Below are 23,872 nucleotides of genomic sequence, written 5' to 3' on the forward strand. Positions count from 1 at the left end.
TGTTGCCGGCTCCCTCTTGTACCCAGGATTGGTGCTGGCCAGGAAACTGGCAGGGCCGCAAGAACTTAGGGCTCCTTCTGTGGATACTGAAGATAAAAGTTAATGGTCTCTGGGTGGGACTAGAGTTCCCCTATTTAAAATAAAAAATAAGAAAAAACATAGCTGGCACCCATGGAGGATGCTGATTGGGGAGAAAATGGGGGCATGGGGATGTTGGGGCTCCCCCTCGCAGCCCCCACCAAGATGTAAGTTGTGAGTGCCTGGGATTGGACTAAAAAGTTCAAATGAAAAGGTTAAAAAAACCATGATCCGCTCCCGCTGGCTCCCATGAAGAATGGTTGCTGGGGATCCTGCATGATGTGGGGACCTTGGTCCTCCCCCCTGCAGCGCCCAATGTTACATGTATTTGCTGGGTGCCCAGGTTTGACAGAGGTGCCCATAATTCATTTAATGAAGTACTGGCCAGGAATAGGTAACAAGAGTGGTAGCCGCTCATTTTATATTCACTGCTTCTGCTGGGGATGCACGCCATTATGACTTGAGAGGGCTACTTATATTTCTTCTCATTTTATTATAATGCCCCAATGGGAGTCAGGGATATCCCCCACTATTTTTATTAAATGATATGGAGGCTGCAGGGAGCCTCAATAGATATTCAGTAATTTTCCCAGGTCATTGATAGGCTATCCTGTTTTAGGGTTAAACATAAAGCAATTGATAAAGCCCCACTAAAGGGAATCAACACTCACTAGGGTAAAAATACAAACACTGATTGACTAATTTGTTTATTCATGAGCAATTACTTATAATCATTAAATGCAAACGTCAGAGCTCAACAATTTATGTGTACCATAGTAAAAAAGATTTGAAATTAGATAAAAAGTTATGCCCAGTAAAACGATTGCTTAAAAAGAAAGTGATAGAATTAGAGAACTGTGGTAAAAGCCCTTAGGGTAGCAAAGTTCTAGTATTCCAATGCACCAGGTCAGCAATACCAGGTTAACTTTACTCATGTCCCATTCAATGTTTGGAAAGCTGAACCAGGGAAGCAAGAAACAGAGGCAAGAGGTACTATATTCTCACAGTGCTGCAGTTTGCTCCCAGTTGATGCATTGAGTAAAACAGGTCCGATAAAATTTAGGGTTTCCCTGGCCTGGCAGCGATCCAAGGTGGTTTGATGGTTAGCCACTAACCCCAGACTATACTGCGGTGTTTAGACATGTTGTGCAGGATCACATCCTGTCTGCTAGTTTCCCCATCTTGGCAAGGGTCTGTGGTGAGTGGGTGGTAAAACACAGGTCTGAAACTTCTCTACAGTGTTGGATGCCATTGGCCCAGCATAAAGGGAATAAGAGATGGTGTCGATCACTGGTAAATTTGGGGCAGCAGCACAGCAGGTATGGCCAGGATTCGCTGCGATAATTGCATAATATGCAAGCTGTTGCTTCAATTCACCACTCCCAGGCTGGATTAAAGTCCGTGATCAGCAAGGCAACAAGCCTCATGTAAATAATTTTCCTTTATGCTTGGGCCAAAACGAGTTGCTGAAAATATGGCTGGGCCTTCCCCATAGTGTAAGATGCATTCAGTGCTGCAAAAGGGGTTCCGTGTCGGAGAATTTCAATATGACGTTTGAATGAGATTTTGATGACCTGCCCATTCACTGCTTTCTTCCAGGCTGCAAACAGAGTATTCCGATTATGCAGATTTGCGGTCTCAATTTCCAAGCAGCTGGTAGCCACTGTGAGCTGCAGGTGCCATGGACAGCCCTCCTCTTCAAAGATTGTTTTAATTTCTGCTTTGAGGATGGTATCCGGGGTCTGCTGAGTCCTGATCTCATACTTGACTAAATCCCCGTGCACATGAGGTCCAGATTTCCAAGGCCTGGCTCCAATCTTAGCATTGCTCTTCCGGCCTGCTGAGGAGCGTGAAAGATTTTTTGTATGTTAAGATTTGAAAGTACACAAGAAGAGTGTCCAGTGCGCCTGGGAAGGCTAAATGGCCGTAGTTTAGAGCTGGAATAAATTTTGCTCTCAGGACTTTTAACATTGGTTCCTCAGTTAGACTGGTGGTCATTATGACATTGGCAGTGACTGTTAAAGTGGCGATAATACCGCCAACAGGCTGGCGGCAATTACTCCCAAATTAAGACCATGGCAGTGATAACTAGACAACCAATGTACTACACTATCCGCCACGGCATTAACACCACTCACCATGGCGGTAGCCATCAACAGCCAGGCGGAAGACAAGGTACCGCCCACCATATCATGACACTGCAAACCGCCATGATTTCCGGGACGGTACCAATGCCATCAAAAGCCTGGCGGAAACACATCACAGAAGACCAAAGTCTCACCAACAGAGTCACAGAAAAGATCAATGCCACCATGGCACTGGAACTTCAAGTCTTCCAGATGCTCTTCTATGCCATGCTCCACCTGGAACACCAACGCTGACGAAGACGATGACGGTGAGTACAGCTGCCTAGCACACAAGGGAGGGAGGAAAAGGAGAGTGACACACACAAACGCACGACACACACCATTCACAGACACAACCAGCTGCAGACGTAAACCAATGGCACAGGACACACATAATACTACAAGGACAAGAGGTCGGCAGTACTGAAATTGTAATTGCAACGCAAAAGCCAACTTATGAACCAATTTTATAACAGAGATACATAAACAATTGTCCAGAAAAGGCCAACGCACAGTCCAATGTCCATAAGGCCCACATGGCGACAGGGCACAGTCCAAGCTCCAACCTGATCCTGACTAACTACGCACAAAACTGTGCAGGGGCAACATCACGGAAGCGGACAGGCACCTCAGGTGAAGGGGACAGTGGGGGTGCCTCAGCTGAAGTCGGGAACTTGCCCACTGGTTCTGGAGGGGGCTCGATGCCCATTTCCCAATACTGGGTAGTGCAAGGTCACAGTCTCAGACGTGGGGAACTTGCCCACTGATCCTGGAGGGGGCTCCATGCCCATTTCCCAATGCTGGGGAGTGCAAGGTCACAGTCTCTGAGGTGGGGAACTTGCCCATTGATCGTGGAAGGGGCTCCATGCCCATTCCCCAATGCTGGGAGTGCAAGGTCACAGTCTCTGACATGGGGAACTTGTCCACTGATCTTGGAGGGGGCTCTATGCCCATTTCCCAATGCTGGGGAGTGCAAGGTCACAGTCTCTGAAGTGGGGAACTTGCCCATTGATCCTGGAGGGGGCTCCATGCCCATTTCCCACTGCTGGGAGTGCAAGGTCACAGTCTCCGAGGTGGGGAACTTGCCCACTGATCCTGGAGGGGGCTCCTTGTACAACAGTCCCTGGAGGGTGGCCTACATGCCCTCTGCTGGAGGTGAGAACTGTTGTGTCTCAGCTGGAGGTGAGGGCTCCGTGACCACTGGTGGTGGTGGTGATACCCTGCCAGCCTCTGCAGGAGGTGAGGGCTGCTGTGTCACAGCTGGAGGTGAGGGCTTCTTGCCTGTCATTGGTGGTTGAGTGGGAACCTCTTCTGCCATTGGTGGTAGAGTGGGAACCTTTTCTGTCATTGGTGGTTGAGTGGGAACCTTTTCTGTCATTGGTGGTTCAGTGGGAACCTTACCCCTCCTGGTTTGTGGAGTGGGATCCTTCCCTTTCCTGGCTGGTGGAGTGGGATCCTTCCCTTGCCTGGCTGGTGGAGTGGGATCCTTCCCTTTCCTGGCTGGTGGAGTGGGAACCTTCCCTTTCCAAGCTGGTGGAGTGGGATCCTTCACTGTCTTGCCTCAACGACTAAGTGGTACCTCCACTGTCCCTGTGGACCGTTTGGCTGAGGTGCTGGGCTGGGTTGTTGGGACCCTGCTCTTACGGGCAGGATGGGGGTGGGTAAGGGAAGAAGTCAAGTGGGGCAAGCAAAATCTTCTTAGGAACGGTGGGGCAGGATGAGAGAGGAGGGATGGGGTGGAGGTTAAGGGAGTGTTTTTTGGAGGAGTACGTCGCTGGACTTGGGTGCAGGTACATGGGCAGTGTGCTGATGTGAGGTGGATGGCTGTTGGGTATCTGAGTGTCTGTGTTTGTGTCCTAGGAGGGGTGGACAGAAAGGGTGGGAGAGGACACAGGGGACACGTGGTGGGGTGTTGTGGAGGTGTGTACTAGTGATGTGTGTGTGCTGCTTGGTGTGGTGATGCTGGTGGTGGCTGTTGAAGCAGTGCTTGCAGGTGTGAGTGCAGATGTGTCTGTGGGAGGTGGAGGAGGAGGAGGGGGAGACAGTGGAGGCAGTGGATGTGGATGTGTGTGCAACTGTCAGGTGTTTGCATGAGTGCTTGTGGACTGAATTGTGCTGCCTGTGTTTGACTGTGCCACTCTTGTGTGATGTCTTGTGTGCATGCTCGTCTGCATGTGTGCATGGGATGGGTTGGGGTTGAGGAGACTGGGACTGGGAAGTGGTAATTGGAGGGGGGACGGTAGAAACAGGGACAATGGCTGCCATCAGAGAGAAGGCCAGAGCCTGAATCGATCTCTGTTGGGCTGCCAATCAACCGTGGATGCCCTCCAGGAATGTACTGCATTGCTGCATCTGGGATGCCAGCCCCTGGTTGGCATTCACAATGGTTGACTGCTCTACAGAGATGGATCTCAGGAGGTCAATAGCCTCCTCACTCAAGGCAGCAGGGCTCACTTGGTAAGGGCCTGAGGTGTCTGGGGTGAAGGCGATGGCCACCCTCCTGGGTGAGCGGGCACGAGCAACTCAGTGAGGGGCTACTGGGAGGGCAGTCCTTATACGGGGTGGCGGCAATACCTGCAGCTGGGGTGATCACAGAGGTGTCCACCAGGGAGCTTCCATCAAAGGAGGAATCAGAGTCTATGCTGTCACCTCCTGCCTTCACCGTGGTGCTCCCCTCCCCCTCCGTCCACTGGTTCCCTTTGTCGCCGGTGCCCCTGCTGCTCCACCAGGTGATGCTAATGCACACATGAACAGAATGACCGATGGAGAAAGGGGGGGAGGGAGAGAAAGGGAACACTAGGTCAATCACAGCACCAACACCACAGTTGACATACACAGTACCATCACACACAGGGATCAGGAATGAGCACTATGCATTGCACTGGCATTCAATTGGCTAGATGCCACAGCAAGATGAGGGCCAACCACTGCACCCCTCCTGGGACCCACAAAGCGCTGACTGACATGGAATGCAACCAAGCTAGGTTACCTGAATTTGCTAGACACCCATTACCCTTGAGCTGGATCACGCCGCAAACTCCGACCTGGCATTAAGGGGCACCCACTAACTTACACCCACCATCCGTATTCCATGCCACCTACCAAATATTGTAGTAAAGCCGACTGTACTCACCCCCTTGTGGCTGCTGTGGTGCCCTCAAGTGCCCATCCAGCTCTGGGTAGGCCACCACCAGTATGCGGGCCATCAGGGGGGGTCAGGTTCCGACGGGCACCCCTTCCTCATTGGGAGACCATCCCGAGCTGGGCCTCTGCGGTGTTCTGTGCCCTGCGTCTCAGGTCCTCCCACCATTTCCTGCAGAGGGTGCTCCACCTACTGTAGACCCCCAGGGTCCGCACATCCTTGGCGATGGCACACCACAATCCCTTCTTTTGATACGCGATGACCTGCAGAGGTAATACAGACAGGAGGACAGCATTACACATTCAATCCAACCGGTCACACATATGACCCACAAATCCCATATCCAACTCCATTGGCACACATATTGCCCATAGCCCACCATGTACACTACCAACAGACACCCCCCCAAATGACACTATGCCTGCACACACATCTCAATGCAACCTTCCCACATGCATTGTGCTCAGGGTGTACTCACCTGTTGGTCTGGAGGCCCATACTGCTGTCCATACTGGGGAAGGACCCCATCTGCCAAGTACTCCAACTCCTCCGAAGTGAAGGCAGGGGCCCTTTCACAGGTTACTCGGGCCATGGTAGGTTCCAGACACAGGTCACAGCAGCACACACAGTGTAGGTGTTTTCATGTGGAAAGTCAGCAATCAAGTGAGATTATAGACAGAAAATGGTGGTCACGTCCGCGGTGGTGTACACCGTCACCGCCACCACTGATCCCCATTGGACACTGTACTCCATAGAGCCCCATATTAGCCAATGAGGACTTGCATGGCGGTGGAAGACCACCTTCTGCCACAACGCCCAATGTCGGCGGAGTTACCTCACTTCCACCTGTCCCTAGATACAGGACAGGCGGTAGCTATTTCATGGGTGTGGACTACATACAGATCTTCCATAACTGCGTCATTGCAGAAAATTGCACATACATTGCCATTCCCACTGTCCCATCACATTAATGCTGTATGCACACTGAGGTGGTGGTTCCATTGTTTAAATTGTGATGGCCTACTCACTCTTGTGTCCCTTAGATACCTACCACTGTGGATGAATAGGAGGAGGAGACAAACTCCTGTGTACAGACCTCTTGTGGACTTGGCTACACTGGAGAAAAAGCACTTTATACTCACCTATAGACTGGACAGGGCCACAATCACAGAGCTGTGTGCACAATTGGAGCCTGACCTGATATCAGCCATCCGTCATCCCACTGGGATCCCCCCTCTTGTGCAGGTTCTATCAGTGCTCCATTTCCTGGCAATTGGTTCTTTCCAAGTGACAGTGGACTTGGCTGCAGGAATGTCACAGCCAATGTTCTCAATCGTGCTGGCAAGGGTATTGTCTACCTTGGTGAAACACATGTGCATCTACATTTCTTTTCCCCAGGTGGTAGATATGGCCACTGAGAAGGCCGGATTCAATGCAATGGGACATACACCCAATATTATTGGGGCCATTGATGGTACACATATTGCGTTTGTTCCTCCCCCTGCCGCCAGAACAGGTGTTCAGGAATCAGAAGACTTTCCACTCACTGAATGTGCAAATGGTGTGCCTGGCGGACCAGTACATCTCCCACGTCACTGCCAAGTATCCTGGGTCGGTGCATGACGCCTTCATTCTAAGGAATAGCAGCATCCAAAATCTGATGGCCCGAATACAGAGGCACAGGGTATGGCTAATAGTTGAGCCAGAGTCCCCACCCACTGTATGTCAGTATATACCTTCAAGTGTTATCCCCGTAGGATTGTGTAAGGCTAAATTTTGTCCCACAATATTTGCAGGTGACTCTGACTACCCAAACCTATCGTGGCTCCTGACCCCTGTGCGGAATGCCAGGACAGGGGCTGAGAACCATTACAATGAGGCACATGGGCGAATCAGGAGAATAATCGAGAGGACCTTCGGCCTCCTGCAGGGAGCATTTGCGGGATGGTTCACCTTCTGCATGGGGGGGGTTGCTGGTGGCCTGTGGGTCCTGTGGTGGGGCCTCCAGGCCACTAGCAGAAGTGGACGGCTAGTCAATCTACTGGCTAGTGGTAGGGGCCAGCTTGTGTGCTGTCCATTCCTTCATGATGTTGCCCATATCTGCCGGCACCCCTGCTATGGAGATCATGGTGGTGTTGAGAGCCTGCAAGTCCTCGCTGATCTCCTGATGGTGTTCCACCTGAAGCCGCTTGTTCTCCTGCATGTTGTTAAGGATCTGGCCCATCGTGTCCTGGGATTGTTGGTAGGCCCCCAGGATATTGGTGAGTGCCTCCAGGAGAGTCGATTCGCTGGGCCTGTCCTCCCCTTGGCACACAGCAGTCCTCCCAGTGTCCTTGTTGCCCTGTGCCTGTGTCCCCTAAACGGCGTGCCCACTGACCCCAGGTCCCTGATTGTCTTGGGTGTGAGGTGTGGACTGGGGTCCCTGTACAGGTTGGCACACTGCTGGTTGACGTGTCCTGGGAACAGAGGTGTGGGGACGCTGGGTGGTTGCTGTGGTGTTGGATACTGATGGGGAGGCTCTGTGGTTGACTGTGAGTGGGCTGGGTGACCGACTGACCAGTGGTCCCTGATGGGCCAGGAGTTCATCCAGATCCTGAAGTCCAGAGTTACTGTCATCATTGGGGGCATCTTCTATTGGGGGACTGGTTAGTTGTGGCACCTCCTCTCCGCTGAGACTGGCTGGGGCACCTGCGGGGATGTAAGTGATGTATTATGCTTCATGTATGTGACATATTGTACATCCCTAGCTTCCCCTCCATCATTGCTGTTGCCCTGTCACCTTTGTTTTGGTGATGTATTGTTGGATTGTTAGTTCTCCATGCTGTGCATGCTTTTGTAATGGGTGTACATGCAGCAGCTCTGCATTGGTATGGCATGCAGGCCTTGGCATTGGAGTTAGTCATATGTGTGGGTGCAGTGTGTAGGATGGAGTGGACTGATGGGAGTGAGGAAGAGGGTGTGAGATGGCATGCAGGTATGGGGGTGATAAGTAGTAAATGTTGACTCACCAGTGTCCAGTCCTCCGACAACTCCAGTGAGTCCCTCAGGATGCAGTATTGTCAAGACTTACTCCTCCCATCCTGTGAGCTGTGGGGGAGGAGGTGGGGGTACACCGCCAGTTCTCTGTACAGCTCGTTGGTGTCTTGCTGAAGTGGAACACACCTTCCCCGTAGGTCGTTCCACCTCTTCCTCATGTCGTCCCTTGTTCTTGGGTGCTGTCCCACGGCATTGACCCTATCCATGATTCTCCACCATAGCTCCATCTTCCTAACAATGGATGTCTGCTGCACCTGTGATCCAAATAGCGGTGGCTCTACCCGGATGATTTCCTCCACCATGACCCTTAGCTCCTTCTCTGAGAACCTGGGGTGTCATTGTGGTGCCATGGGTGTAGTGTGAGTGGTGTGGGTGAGGGTATGTGGGGGATGTGTTGGGGTGTGTGATGTAAGGTGCGTGGATGGTGTATAGGTGATGGTGGTATGTGGTTCTGGTTGTGTGGGTGCTCTTTCTCTCTCTCTCTGCTGGCAATTATTGGTATTCATAAAGGGTTGTGGGTAATGTGGGTGTGTGTTTTATAATGGTGTGTGGGTGTGGTGTGTGTATGTGTGTCAGGTGTGTGTAGTTTGAATTGTCTATGTGGTGTGGTTTTGTTTGAGTGTGTGCATTTTGAGAGTGTCGGTATGTACCGCCAATGGTTTACCGCCATTGAATGTCCGCCGCAGTGATTCATGGGTCATAATGCTGTGGCCATAGTTGTGTTGGCGTAACGGTGTGGGTTTTGCTACCGCCAGTTTATCACTGACCTTTGGGCTGGCAGACTTGTGTGTGTGGCTGTATAGTGACGGATTGGTATGTGTGTGTCATAATATGCTTGCCGGTTATCCGCCGTGGTGGCGTTATGTTGGCGGCAGTCGGCATGACAGTAATCAGGATTTACCACCAATGTCATAATGAGGGACTATGTCTTCAGGAGACCTGGCCCACAGAACCTACGCTGCTTCCAGGATACTATGAGATTTTCATTCTAGCAACAAAGAGTAATATTTTCGGCCGGCCATCTGGCGGTCTCTCAATTTTCATCAAACAGGCCCGGAAAATAGACACCATTGAAATTCATACCAATCTACCCACACTCCAAGCATTGTTCATTAAAGGGACAAAGAGCAAACATTAGCCCATCTGACTTCTGTTGAGCAACTTCTATGTTAACTCAGCCCATCAAAAAACAGGCCTTAACCTCCCTTGCATCCACAATCGAAGAACTTCTGAAAAACTACATCTCCCATTCCCCCATAGTCATTGGGGGCTTTCACATCAGGGTGCTGGGCAAGTCTTACCGAAACTCCAGGCTCCTCTCAGAAACTGCATCCCTTCAGAGCCTTTTTTGATATTCATAGGCTATCCTCTGTGCAATCTCTAAAAGAAGAACATGATGCACTCTGGCAACCCTCACCAACTTACAGGAATATGTCCATCATCAATTACATCTTCATTAGCAAATTGCTGTCTTTCTATCTATGGAGCAATCACAGGCCCCTGCTGGTTGTGCTGCAGCTAGCCATCAAAGCTGTTCTGCAGTTACTGTCCCTTGGGGAGCCAACTGGGGAAGAATGGTACAAGGTTCTCCTCAGAATCAAATGGTCAACAAATCTTGGCATAAAACTATCTGGATGGATCACAACTAAAGAGTTAGTCCCTTAAAACATTCAGCATAACTACCCCACAGGCGCAGTGGGAGGAATTCGTCACTAACCTCCAACAGGCACTGGGGAGAGGCCCTGGGATCCCCTTGAAAAGGAACCCCCTCTGCCAATCATCTCCCCAACAAAATAGCTTCTTGCAAGAAAGCACAGTTTCGAAGGGTGCTGAGAGCCAGAGGTAGAGGCGGCTAAATCAACCAAGATCAATCTATTTCAGCCCTCAGAGCAGCCCACAGATGGACTGTTTGGCGGCAAAGAATCAACAGTATCAAAGCAGAATGGTTGAAGATCTTTACTCTCCTAAAAAGGAAAAGAGCCAAACCAGCCTTTGGAGGTATATAAATATCCTAGGCAATTCTGCCCAGACCAAGGAGAATGGCAAGGAGGCACAGGTTTGAGTGAACTATATTAAACAGTTATACCCCAAGGCCTCGGGTGCAGCAACCACCTCCCTCAATCCATCCACTGCCTGAGACTGCCCTGTTCATCAAGCCACTTTTTTTTCCAGAGACCTCAGTAACAGGTTCCATCAATAAAATGAGGAACAACAGGGCTCCTGGGCCGAACATGATCCCTGCTTCAATCTTCAAAACTGCACCAACCTTTTGGGCGGGGTTACTCACACTGCTGTTCAATCAAGTTTTTGCTACCAAAATTATTCCAGACTCACAGAGAGTCCTTTTCCCAATCCATAAAAAGGAGCCTGCACCAACTCAGCAAATTACCAGCTCATCGCCTTACTGGACTTTGATGCAAAAGCTGAAGCCCGACTACTCCTGGATGAGCTAGAAGCTTGGGCACAAGAGAACAGTATCTTCCTTTTTTTCCAGTCCAGCTTCAGGCCTAAATGTTCCATGATGGACAACATCATAACCTTGGCTAATCTGTCACATCGAGCACATGGCACAAACAACTCCCATTATTCTCCTGCTTCGTGGAGTACAGTTCGCCTTTTGACCAGGTGGACCGGGGAAAGTTGTGGTAGATGCTGACTGCATTGGGGATTCCTTTCCAGCTCCTCAAAGCCATTAAATGTTTATACCAGGGGACCTGCGTTCAGATAAAAACAAGCCCCACCAGAGCCACTGTAAGAGTGACAACTGATAACGGCGTCAAGCAAGGTTGCGTGTTGGCCCCTCTACTTTTTAATCTTTACACAGACACTGGGCAAAGAACTGGAAGGCGCCAGTTTATTACCTCCAAAGCTGGGCAAGGTGTGTCTCCCAATCCTGAAAGTATGCAGATGACATTGTTATAGTAGATCACTCCAGAGTTGGCTTGCAGAGAGACCTTAGAGCCCTCCATAGCTACCACCAAGGGAACAAACTCGTAGTGAACCAGGGAAAGACCAAAATTGTCATTTGGTAATTACTCATGTAAGAGACGGCCCAATGGCAGCTAGGAGAACTAAAAATGACCACAACTGCACACTGCGATTATTTAGGCTTGTCTCTCTGACGGGGCTAAACTGGGGGTTCATCTAAAACACCTCAAAAGCAAGGGGGCTGGGGTCCTTTACAGCCTGAAATGTCTCAATCATCTCCTATACAGTGGCCCTCATCCTGACATTGGCGGTAAATCCATTGGGAGAGGCGGTCGAAAACCATTGTGCAACTCCTCATTGGTTAACATTGGGCCCTATGGGGTGCAATGGCCAATGGTGATGTACGTCAGCGGTGCATACGTCACCGCCATTTTCTATCTGTTCACTCGCTACCTGACCTCCAACAGGAGAGGACCTACACTGCAGGTGCTGCTGTGACCTCTGTCTGGAACTGACCATGGCTCGTGTCACTGGGGAAAGGGCCCCTGCCTTTACCTCAGCCGAGTTGGAGAGACTGGTGGATGGGGTCCTACCCCAGTACCGAATGGTGTTTGGGCCTCCAGACCAACAGGTGAGTACACCGTGAGTACGATGCATGGGGCGTGAATGCATGGAGTGCTGTGTGTGAAGGCCTCATGTGGGGGGGGGGTGGATGGGCCCTGGCAGCGTGCAGCATGTATGGTGGGCCATGTCTGTGCTAATGGGGAATGGAAAGGGGCATGGTGGGCCATGAGTGTAACAGGCAGGATGGTTGGACTAATACATTTCCCTGTGTCCATTTCCCTGCAGGTCAGCGCCCATCAGAAAAAGGGTATATGGTGTGCCATCACCAAGGACGTGCGGACCCTGGGGGTCTACGCCAGGCAGAGCACCCTCTGTTGCAAATGGTGGGAGGACCTGGGACGCTGGGCACGAAAGACGGCAGAGGCCCAGCTGGGGATGGCCTCCCAATGAGGAAGGGGTGCCTGTCGAACCCTGACCCCCCTGATGGAGCCGGGGGGACCAGTGGGACAGAGGGGAGCACCACAGGAGCTACTACATCATCTACTTCAGATTCTTCCTCAGATGGCCGCTCCCTGGCAGTGGTGGACCCATCTGGGACCACCCCAGCACCATCCTTATCTGTCACCGCCATAACAGCACCCCCCTCCCTGTAGCTCCCCACCCAGTTGCTTGTGCCCGCTCACCCAGGAGGGTGGGCATCTCCTTCGCAGCTGGCATCCCTTCCCCTGTCAGCCTTGCTGCTCTCAATGAGGAGGCTATTGACCTTGTGAGGTCCATCTCTGTTGAGCAGACAACCATCATGAATGCCATCCAGGGACTGGCATCCCAGATGCAGCAGTCAAGTCTCTACCTGGAAGACATTTACTGTGCCTTGTCTGGCCTACAGCGATTGTTTCAGGCTCTGGCCTCCTTGTTGACGGCAGCCAGTGTCCCTTCATCTTCTGTCCCCCCTCCAGCTACCTGTTTTCAATTCACAACCCTTTCACCCATCCATGGCACACCTACAGACCAATATACAATACCTACAACAGAAAAGGTGCACAAAGACAAGCACTACAAATGAACCCACAGGCATGCACATACACAACACACATCTGCAGACACAACAACAGACACTTCCCACACTGCTTCCCCCACCACCTCCTCGCTTACAGTCGCATCACCACTCACACCTGTTGTCACTGAATCATCACATCCTGATCCTGCAAGTATTCCTGTCATACCCTCAATCACCACAACAGCAGACTCACAGACACCCATCCCACACACCACATCCACACTCACCACAACCACCTTCTCTACCACCTGCAGCACATCCACCTAATTTGCACACACCACCCCAGCATTCACTCACACGTCTTCTATTCCCTCTCCCTACACCTCTTCCCCACCTCCTAAGAGATGCACCCACTCACCCACCCAACATACACTCACCACACACATGCACACATTGCACACACCAGCATCCACCTACAGCACACCAACATGTCACACAAGCACTCCCTCTACCTCCACTCCCATCCCTTTTTCAAGTGCCCACCCCTGTGTACCTAAAGAAAGTCTTCCTTGCCTCCCTTAACCTATTCCCTACTCCTGTCCCACCCCATGTTTCCCACAAATGTCATGTCCCCTTACTACCACTACCCAGCCCTTCCACCTCCCATTCCTCCACTGTCCCCTCTGGTGTTGCCCCTGCTCCTCCACCCAGCAAGAAGTCCACCCCTTCCAGAGCCAAAGTCTCCCCTCCCAAACCCACATGGAAACACCCCTATTCCACAACCAAGCCACCCTCAATGCCCCCCATCCCCTGAAGTGCCTGCCTGTCCCATTGATGCCCCTATGACGTTGAGGCCTATTTGTTGTCAGGAGTCAAGTTGGGGCAGTGACATGTGGACTATGTGATTTGTGTACGTCTGCACTTTGGACTTGCTATTTGGCACTTTTTGTATATAGTTATTTTATAATGTTATGGTTTTCTAATACATCTGCCCACATTGCTGTGGTTGGCAAGATGAGATGCTTGTCCTGGTTTCCTTCTACATGGTGGTGTGGCATCTGTGTGCAATGGTGTGTGATGTTTGTGTATGGGTTGTGTCTGTGTTGTTGCATGCGATGGGTAGATGAGTTGTTCCATGTGCATGTTGTGATGCATCTGAATGCTGGCTTTTGGGATTGTATGGGGTGGCGTGTGCATCCGTGTGTGTGGTGCTGCATCTGCAAATTCCTTTGTATGTTGGTTGTACATGTTGTGTCACCTGTGTCATTGTTTGGATGTTTGTTCGCTGATATTGATTGTGTGTCATTGCTAAATACAACTTTTGTGTGTGTGAATGTGTGGTATTTCTCAACGTGCCTGTCTATGACTGCGTTAGAGTGTTTGTGGTCTAGTTGTCATTGTGTGATTTTGGGGTGTTCACAATGGATGTGTATGACTGTATTGGTGGTGTTTGTGTGCGTTGTGCTGTGAGTTTGGCACGTATCCGCTTGGTATTGTGTGTGTATTAGATACTTGGCTTTTTCTAATTTTGTGTGTGCTTGTGTGTGTGTAGATGTGTGTGCCGGTACGGTACGCTTGTTTATGTGTGTGTGTGGCCTTCACTGTCGGTGCCAGATGTGTGTGCTGTGTGTGGGTGTGTATCACTGCCCTTTCCTCCACTGTGTGCTAGGCGTACTTATGGTTGTCGTCTTCGTCATTGTCTCTGGCCCTGAAGGTGTATGGTGAGATACAACACTGGGAGGACTTGCAGTTTGTTTGCCATGGTGGCTGCGGACGCATCTGTGTACCTGGAGGTGAGTGTCTCCTATTATACTTTCTATTTTTGTCAAGCTTTTCATCACGGTCGGCCCACCCCAGAAATCCTGGAGGTCTGGTGATTTGTAAGATGGCAGGCGTTGCATTGGTTCCTGCCAGCCTGAAGATGACTACCGCCGGCGGCTCGACCACAGTGGCGGTACTGGTGGTAAGTTGGCTGTGTTTCACCCCCAGCCTGGCAGCGGTTTTACTGCCACCGCTGGCCTGGCGGTCCAGTTTCTGCCAAACTCGAAATGAGGGCCTAAATGCCTCTTATTGTCAGGCACTGGGGAACTGCCCTGCACAAACATAAATGAAGCACCTCTGGTTTTCCTTCCTAGACCTCTCATAGTGACACAATTAAAACAATTTCACAGACACCAATTCAAACAGAACAAAAGACAGTAACTAATTGAATGCAAAACACCTACAAGTGATCCTGGAAATGTGGGATGGTCATTCTGTAAGGAACTGTCGGGGTGCTTGCTAAGTTAGTGGCAGGGAAGACAAAGGAGGCAGACTACTGGGTACAGAGCTTCCCAAGATAACAGGGAGAGTCAGAGGAGAGAGGGGATCCAAAAGGGAAGCTCTATTCAAGGGACTAAATGAGATAAGGGTAGGAAAGAATAGGCATCCAAGAGGCAATGTGGCACCCAGACTACCTAACACCCCAGGATGAACGTGCAAGACATTGATAAATATATAAAAACAGAAACAATAAACGGAATGTAGGGTAGAGCACTCAGGGGCTCTACAGGGTAAGACTGAAGCTCAGTAAGTTCCTCACCCATAATTGCTGTTACAGATTCTGACTGATAATTCCTGTATATTGGATAAATATGCAAAGCAAGGTCTGTGAAGCCGACACCTATGGTGATGTTAAAAAAGTAACTGAAAGACAATACTCACAGTGGACAAGAAACACCACCTAGGTGGTCAGCTGAACCCATGGATTCTGGCAATCCAACAGGAACATGCAAGGCAGTAACAGAAAGGGTATAGAACTAAATACAACCACAATAGACAAGGAGATAACAAGGAGGAGTGCTTTACAGGAAAAAATGCAAAACAAAGGGCACACTTGTCAGAAAGCAAGTACCAAACATACAGTACATGGAAACTAGAAGCAAGACTGCAGGAAAACAACTAACTAGGAAATGGAACAAGGAAATGGAAAGAAAGGCAGACTGGGAAAAGGAAAATACAAAAGGGGAGGCTTCAAGGGAGCACAAGAAGTGCTGGTTCAGGGATCAAGGAAAAAAGGTAGCACGGCAAGCAGTGCTAGTTCAAGGAATAAGGAATAGGTGAGGCTCAGGACTCAAGTAGCACTGCAGGGGCTGCTAGTTCAGGAACAAGGATTTTCTACAGCTCAGGAACAAGGATAGCTACAGCTCAGGAACAGGAACAAGGAATAACTACAGCACAGGAACAATGAATAATTATGGGTTAGGAACTCAGGAAATAAGAATAACAAAAGCTCGGGAAACAAGAGAGGAATCACTAAGGCTCTGGAACAGGAACAAGGAATAACTATGGCTCAGAAACTTCAAGAAACAAGGGCTAGTCTTACCTGAAAACAGCTACAATGATCAACTCTGGGCTGAAGGAAGCTGAAACTTAAAAGGGCTCACAGTAATCACCTGCATCAGGTGTAAGCAGGCTAGCAGCAGCCAGTCACAGGTGTGCTGAATTCCTCTACCCATCCTTTGCCTGCAGGGGTGGAGATGAAGCAGTAGGCAGGAGATTCTATGTAATGGAGTTCCAAGCATGAGCAGACTGGCTTCATCAAAACCCAGTATGGATTGAGAATGGATAGTAATTTCCAAATAGCATCCAGAAGGGTGGGAGTCGGGCTATGCATGCAGAGGAAGGTCCACAAGGTTGTTAGAGGTTTGGAAAGTCCCACAATTTGGCACCCTGGTGATGAGCACAAGAGCGCAGGGAGCAAATCATGACAGTCGGGTGTAGACCTCCTAAGCTAATGGCTGCCAAACCTTGCGTGCCATAGGCCGGTGGTCTGCTGATTGCAGAAGAGCCTGTTTTGCCCCCAATTTACACAGCAAGTTCAGCCAATATCAATCATGGCTGTGCATGAGCAAGTACACGACCTCTCTTCTTGACTAGAGTGAATTTTATTCTCAATGTGATTCACCTTGGAGCTCACATCCACTAAGTGTGCTATTGATTGAAGGAGATTTAGCTGAAACTCCATTTTGGTTGATTGCCATAGCAGTGCTCTGGCCATGGAGTTTTGTGCCACACTGATTGAGGTTAGTGTGAGATCCTCCATTCTGTTGATGTCTTGAGTTCCAGGAGAAAACTGACTAGTTCCATCAGGAGTTCTAAACATCTTCGGAGCGAGTTCCAGAGTTCTTTCAACTTTAGACTCCAGCTTGTAAATAAAGGATGCTGGAAGGGTCCACAGATCTAGGGACCATCCGAAAGCCCCAGGCTTGAGTGGACTGGCTGTAAATAACTCAGGTAACTTGCCTGAGTGGAGGCCTGGCAGGTAAGCTGTTGGTGGATTTGTTCAGTGATAGCCTGCGTATGTGTCTGGGCACTTGCAAATCGCGTTTTCCTCTGGGGCTCCATGGCCAAGGTATTGCTGGTTATGTTCTGAGATTGCCAGAGGTCCATATGGTCAATAGGGTCACTACTTGAGATGCTGCCCAGCCTTGGGCAGGAGTGGGACCTGCATTTACTATTCAAGACTTGCTGGGCAGGTGACTTACTGAAATTAAAGCTGCTCCCCTCTTTCCCAATGGAGTAGCTAATTATTAGAGCAGGCAGTGCTGGCGAGGCAATCCCGGTAGGAAAGGGTGCAAAAAAGAACTGCGTGATGAGGCCTGCAGTTGCTACCTTTAGGAATGTCTTCTGGGCTGGGCGCCTCTGAGCGGCAGTCCGATTGTTGTGTGTGTTTCAGATGCTTCGGGTTTCTGCAGGGGTATAATACCCTTCCCCCTCAGTGGTAGATTTCGACCAAGTGGTAGCTTCCTTTTAAGCATTCTGTAATGGGGCCAACTGCCTGAGAGCGAATTGTGCCCTTCTTGTGATTGTGGTTGTTGGTATAGTAGTAGAAGTAGTTCACTGAGAAGGGATTACAAGTCTTTTGCGTGGGAAGGTCTCTCCTTGGGCTGTATCCCCCCCTTGCATGCCTTCCTCCCATGCTCTGATGGCCGCTCCAGTAGGTAATTGTACTACCGTGACTTGCTCGCACATATGCCTTCACTCTGATCCGGAACCAGAATTAAAAGGGCTTATCATCCTTTTCCTTTAATCAGACTTGGGCAGGAAATAGCGAACAGGGAGATGTGAAAGAAGAAGGCTGCACGTAACAGTTCGATCTCCAGGATAGTATTCTGCAGACAGTGAATTGTCAGCCCCATCACACACAACACTTGCAAAGCTTACACCTTTCCTGCTTCTTCAACCACCAACTAAACTCCCATTCACAAAAAGGATAGTGAAAGAGGGTGTCATTTTCTTTCTTTCTGAAAGGGGGCAGCACAATGTAAATCTGATATTCAAGGAAGCAGAAAGAAAGACTAGTTTAAGATATTCTGCATGATTTTTGTTGTTTAGGGATGAGACTAAAATATTGCTTATTCTTCCTTTTGGTTCAGTAAGTTATGTGTGCTTGGATTAAAGGTACAAGGTTTAGAAGCTTATTTTAGTTTTGATCTAATTATTTCATACACAGTATAGAATCTGGGAATCTTAAATTCACATTTGATCTTTTGACATTGTTTATTTCTTTCACTGATTGGTGCAGTGGTGAGTCTCTTTTTGTCACTAGGCATATGAAATAGGGGTGAAATCATGACACAAGCCTTTCCACATATGATCAAAATGTATATCTGCAAGGTGTCTCATTGTTATGTCTGATACCTTCAGCTAATTTTGGCTTTTCACTCAACTGCATTTTACTGCTAAGGTTTTTGAGCTCATAGTTACAAAGTTAATTGCAACCTTTCAGGTGCCAGAATACAATGTGATGTTTCTTAAAAGGCATGGACTGCAATAGTGAGCTATTTCCCATGGGAATACTCAGCAGCTTTGAATGTCCACACAACAGCAACATCACCTTAATGTAATCAGCCAAAGAGTGCAGAAAATCAGTGGCAAGCATGCCTAAAGTATCAAATTGCTAGTACTTTGCAATGGAAGAGTACATATTAATCAGGTGTAATTCCGTATTTTAAAGGTTCCAAAAGTTTGTATGCTGTTGGCAGGGTTGACTAACTCTGCAAAGTCATAAAATTCCGTAAGAAGTAGGAGAATGACTCCCAAATGTGTCCAGGTATATATTTATTAAAACGTTTGAATATAACACTCTTACTTTGTGAATCAATTAATAGTCCTGCAAACCAACAGGGTCCTGACAGAGTGAGTGTGAGAGTTAATGAGATATGAGAAAGAGTAACGGGACGTGAGTGTGAGAGTGCAATACACAGACTTACTATGCTTAAAACAGTCTAACATAATTCCATTGGACACACTTCCAGTGAGGCACCACCACATGCCCTACATTACTTCTCTTTTACATTAAATATGTGCTGTGCATCAATCACTACACAAAACAAAATGTTTGTGCACACTAGAAAACTCAGTTTTTGATTAATTTGGGGGTTAGGCAGCAGACTAAACACTGATAAGTGCTGATTTAAAAAAGTTTGAAAAACATCCAGAAAGCACCACTGGAATCCACAAAAAATAAACACTGAAAATAGGACAGACTAGTCTGTGAGGGGCACATTTATGACCTCTGTTGCATCGCGCTTGAACCACGAAACATGGTGCAATCATGAGTGCAATCATGACGCAACTTGAAATAGACCTAGAGATTTGTGAAGCCACGCAAGGCCATTTTGCGTGACCCTGAGTGGTGCTATGAATATGGAGTATGGCAAGCAATCCTGCATGCAAGGCAGGCACCCTCGCACCACGGTGCGAGGGTGCCTGTGTTGGTGCTAGGTTGCCAAAAGGGAGCCATCTCAGGAGGAAAGGAAGGAATTCTCTGTATTGCCTTACATACAGCACATTCCTGTACTTTCCTTGTCACTGCATGACATTCTTGTAAATAGGTCCCTATGTGCATAACCCAAGGCGAGCTAAACATATTTTAAAGCACTTCAAGCTGGAGTTGTCTGCTCTTCAGCTGGACTGCAGGACCTCTTTGTGGCTGGTCCTTATGCTGCATTTTGTGGTCTGAGTTTTGCCCCTTTGACAAAGCTAGTAGGTTTGCCTTATCTTATCTTATTTTGATTTGTGTAGTGCACTAATCCTCTGGGAGGATATCCAGGTGCTTGTTTAGGTGTATAGGCGTTTGGTCCCCAAGGTGCTTATACAAAGAGCCAGGTTTTCAGCTTTATGTGAAACTCAGGAAGTGAGGAGGTCTCTCTGATGTGTTGAGGGAAGTTGTTCCAAGTCGTGGGTGCATTGCAGGAGAATGAGCGACCTCCTGTTTTGCTTTTGCGAATGCGAAGAATGTATGTGAGTGAGAGTGAGGCAGAGTGCCGGTGTCGGGTGGGTTGGTGAAAGAATATGCGTCTGTTCAGGTGTTGTGGTCCTGTGTTTTACAGGGGTTTGTGTGTGTGTGTGAGCAGTTTGAATTGGCTATGCTTGTGAATGGGAAGCCAGTGAAGCTTCTTGAAGTGCGGTGTAATGTGGGTGCGGCACGGGAGGTTGAGTATGAGTCTTGTTCATACCTCATACACTCTTATTGAAAAGCTAATTATTGTCAGGAAGAAGAGGGTGCGCAAAATGAAGATTTAGCTTCCAGGGGCTTCAGCCAAGGGAAATGTAGCTCTCTAAAAGATTTAGCTTCTGGGGGCTTCAGCCAAGGAAAATAATACTTTCAATAAGTCACATTTTCAAAATATTTATTACCAATCAGACTCCACCAGAGAATTAGGCTTGTGTTAAATATTTCAAAAAGCCCGAAAATGTAATTTGTAGCTGTTTCCTATAAATTGATAACATTTATTAAACTTAATATACTCTAAAGCACACAAAAAAGTGAAGGATGGAACGCTTGAATTAATTCCAGCTACTGATAATTACTCCGCATCTCAGTCCATCATTATTTTGCACACCATGCCAATGAGGTTTGGACCGAGCCAAATGCATATCAGTCTTGACCTTGTTCTAGTGGGAACAGTTCAGCTTGAGCTGCAAGCCATGTTCTCCCTAAACTGGAATACAAACCACCCAAGACCGGTTTTGCCCTTGTTAGAGCTCATAGCTATTTATTTCTTGATTTTAGTGTCATGGTGTGCACAGGACCCATGTTTGGGCATACCCGTCCCACTTAGGGCGACAAACTAAAGTATACAAAAAAGTGATTGATGGAATGCTTTAATTAATCTCAGCCACTGGTAATTACTCTGGCTGCTTCCCAGTCCATTATCGGTGTGGGGGGCCCTTGAGCTCCAGTGGCCCCCTCAGCACAGCATCTGGCGTGAGTGTATCCGGAGGCGGGCCCCCTCCATGTGTTTTGCAGGGGTCCCCCTCTCAAAATAGTCAAAACATGAAATTCATGTCCTAGAATGCTAGTGATGTAGGCTAAAAGGCCAGGACTGGCTCGGTGTGCCATACATGATAAGGGCAGATAGAAGGAAAAGCAGGAGAGTTTGCCTATGGTTAATCCATAATGGATGGTGTGTGTCCCTTTTGTGTGTTTAAAAGCCAACCTGGCGTTGAAGGCCCAGCTAAATGTGTCCATCTGGATGAATTCACTTTTCAATAGCTGCTTGTGTTCCAGTTTGGAGAGGACCTGACTTGGCAGTTCGGGCTGAACTTTTCATATTTGACCAAAACCAAGAATGACTTGCATATGGGTGGGTCTAATCTAAGGTGGCATGGTGGGAAGAAGAAAAACGATAAGCTGGAATGCTACTCCAAGCAATTGCCAGTGGCTAGACAAATTGCAAGCATTTCTTCCATCACCTTTTGCATGTTTGATATAATGCCCTAAGCTCCCCTTCCCAGCCAAAATCATTGAGAAGTCCATCAACGCCCAACTCACCAAATTAATTTAAACCAACCACACCCTGGACCCTTCCCGCTCAGGTTTAGAAGCAACCACAGCACTGAGACTGCCCTGCTGGCAGCAACGGATGACATCTGCACTCCCCTCAACCGAGCAAAATCGCAGCCGTCATCCTCGTGGACCTTTCTGCCACCTTCAACACCTTCACACACTACACCCTCTGCATTACACTCCACGACGCCGGCAGCCACAACAAAGCCTTAGTTTGGATCCACTCCTTCCTCACTGAATGAATCCAGAGAGTCAGGCTCCCACAGTTCTCCTCAAAACCGACAGAGACCAGCTACGGAGTTCCTCAGGGCTCCTCTCTGAGCCCCACCCTCTTCAACCTCCACATGGCCCCGCTTGCAACCATCATTAGAAACCACGTACTCGACAGTGTGTCCCAGCTGATCCTCTTCCTCACCTGGATGAGGGGCAGCTGCCTGTAACTCAACTCTGACAAAACCGAGGTCCTCGTCATAGGTTCCACCCCCTCCACCTGGGACGACACCTGGTGGCCCTCAGTGCTCGGATCCCCTCCAAACCCACCGACCAAGCATGCAATCTTTGCATCATTCTTGACTCCTCGCTCTCAAAGAACCCCCAAGTCAATGCTGTCTCATCCTCCTGTTTCCACACGCTCTGCCTGCTCTGAAAGATTTTTGAATGGATCCCACTGAGTCCAGGAGAACAGACACCCAGGCGCTCGTCAGCACCAAGCTATACTATGGCCGGCACCAGCCAAAAACTCCGAAAGAAACTGCAGAGAATCCAGGACGCCTCAGCCAGGCTCATCCTGGACATCCCTCACCGCAGCCACATCACTGCTCACCTGAGAGACCTTCACTGGCTCCCAATCAACAAAAGAATCACCTTCAAGCTCCTCACTCAAACCTACCAGGCCCTCCACAACGTCAGACCCACATACCTCAGCCACCGCCTGTCCTTCTACACACCCACCAGACACCTCCGCTCCACCCAACTGGCCCTCACCACAATCCCAAGGATCTGCAAGAACTCAGCTGGAGGAAGATTCTTCTCTTACTTCGCTGCTCAGACCTGGAATGCTCTTCCACTACACCTCAAGCAGTCACCTTCACTGCCTCAATTCAAGAAGGACCTCAAGATGTGGCACTTCGACTGAACTGCAACTGCCCTCCTCTCAGTGCCTTGAGACCCTCACGCGTGACTAGCCACACTCTACTAGAACCTGATTGATTGATTGATTGATTGATTAAGTGGCCAAGACTTTTCCAAAACATAGCTCTTTACTCAATGTGCCACTGTAACCAAGCTACACTCACTCGAGTGACGAACCTCAGTTAGGGCAAAACCGGTCTTGAGTTACTTGCATTCCAATTGAGGGAGGACCTGGATCAGCAGTTTGGACTGGACTGTTCCTAATGATGCAGGACCAAGACTGATTTGCAAACAGCTGGGTACAAACTGACGTGGCAAGGTGGGCAAATCCTGAGCAATCGCACGCAAGTGGCTGGACAAATTTTAAGCTACCGCCCATCACCTTTTGTGCACACCAGTGGATTTAACAGGTTCAACACCATCTCACACCGCACCTGTGACCTGCCCACTAAGCTATTACTCTCGCTTATGTCCAGCCCGCCATTGTGTTACAATTACAGTGAGTATGTAAATGGGATTCGCAGGGGTTTATTCTAATTGGGGGGAAAAGGAGGTCCGCCTGGGCGTGGCTGGGGGATGTGTCTAAAACGTATGTTGAGTGACCCACACTGGTATCAGGTGGACAAAGGCGCACATACTCAGTTGCTCGACTGAGGAAGAGTCAGTCCAAGATCAAGCTGCGCGTATACTGGCTCCGCCGCGACCGGCAGACAGGTCAAAAGTGACCAGTTACGAAATCGGCCTCTACTTGAAATGTAGGGAATGTTTAAAAAGTCAGTGATGCATAGCTCCACGAACTGCGGCACGGGCACCGAGCTGTGACTGGCTCCGCCAAACGTGCAAATGCGCACAGACCTAGCGAAAAGACAAATACCGACACTCGATGATCAGAGCCAGCGGGAGGGGCAATATCTACTCCCTGGCACGCACTGTGCATTTCAGGAATACTAATAGGCACACATATACATTTTGGTTTTAGGGGCAATCGGGCAGACTGGAAGCAACCATCAATGAGCCACTCACAGGGAAGAGGG

This window comes from Pleurodeles waltl, chromosome 3_1, assembly GCF_031143425.1.
Source record: "Pleurodeles waltl isolate 20211129_DDA chromosome 3_1, aPleWal1.hap1.20221129, whole genome shotgun sequence".
Classification (NCBI taxonomy): Eukaryota; Metazoa; Chordata; class Amphibia; order Caudata; family Salamandridae; genus Pleurodeles; species Pleurodeles waltl.